Genomic DNA, 1,193 nt, shown 5'->3' on the forward strand with positions numbered 1-1,193 from the left:
TTAGTTCACACAAACACTCCATCCATGCTTTTGTTCCGGCCCTCTGGTCCAGTTTAAGAACCCACTGTGGCCCTCGAGTCAAAAAGTTTGCCCACCCCTGTCCTAGACACTCTGATTTTACTTATGTCTCTCACCTTTGCTTTCCCTCCATCCCCTATCACAACAGTAACTTGCTCCAGGTTCACTTTGGTCTAGTGTCTAGGAGATCCACTGCCACCAGAACTATGATTCCCAGCATTCCTGGTGCTCCCTGCGCTCTGGGATTCTGCTTCCAGTCCTGGGGCTGCCACCAGAACTACTATTCATAGAATTGCTGGTGCTCCCCACGCTGGGAGCAATCAAGGGAGCCACGTCCCCCCAAGATGCCAGCTCTCCCACTCTGCTCTATGCCTGGCGCCTGTGTATGCAGATTAACCCGCCATCTTTGTCTGGTTAATTCACATACTCACTCCTAATTGGTTGGTGAGCTTAGCAGAGGGACGGTCAATGTACATGTTTCTCTTTTATTATATAGGATTATTTTGTATTAGTTTACATTCAATATTACTTTATATTAGTTTAAGGTTTATAACATAGTGGTTAGGCAGTCATATACTTTACAAAGTGTTCCCCCTGATATTTCCAGTACTCACCTGGCACCATACATAGTTATTGCAATATTATTGACTATTTTCCCTATACTGTACTTTAGATCCCCTTGACTATTTTGTAACTTCCAATTTGTACTTTTTCATCCCTTCACCTCTTTTACCCATCCCCCAACCCAACTCCCATCTGGCAACCATCAGTATGTTCTCTGTATTTATGAGTCTATTTCTGTTTGTTTGTTCATTTATTTTGTTCTTTAAATTCCACATAGAAGTGAAATCATATGATATTTGTCTTTCTCTGTCTGACTTATTTCATTTAGCATAATACTGTCTAGGTCAGTGATGGCGTACCTTTTGAGCTCGGCGTGTCAGCATGTCTGACTTACATTTAGCATAATACTGTCTAGGTCAGTGATGGCGTACCTTTTGAGCTCGGCGTGTCAGCATTTTGAAAAACCCTAACTTCTTATTGGTGCCATGTCACATATAGAAATTTTTTGATATTTGCAACCATAGTAAAACAAAGACTTATATTTTTGATATTTATTTTATAATAGAGGCCCGGTGCACAAAAATTTGTGCACTCGGGGGGGGGGGGGGGTC

The sequence above is a fragment of the Myotis brandtii genome, unplaced genomic scaffold, assembly GCF_000412655.1.
Source record: "Myotis brandtii unplaced genomic scaffold, ASM41265v1 scaffold521, whole genome shotgun sequence".
Lineage (NCBI taxonomy): Eukaryota > Metazoa > Chordata > Mammalia > Chiroptera > Vespertilionidae > Myotis > Myotis brandtii.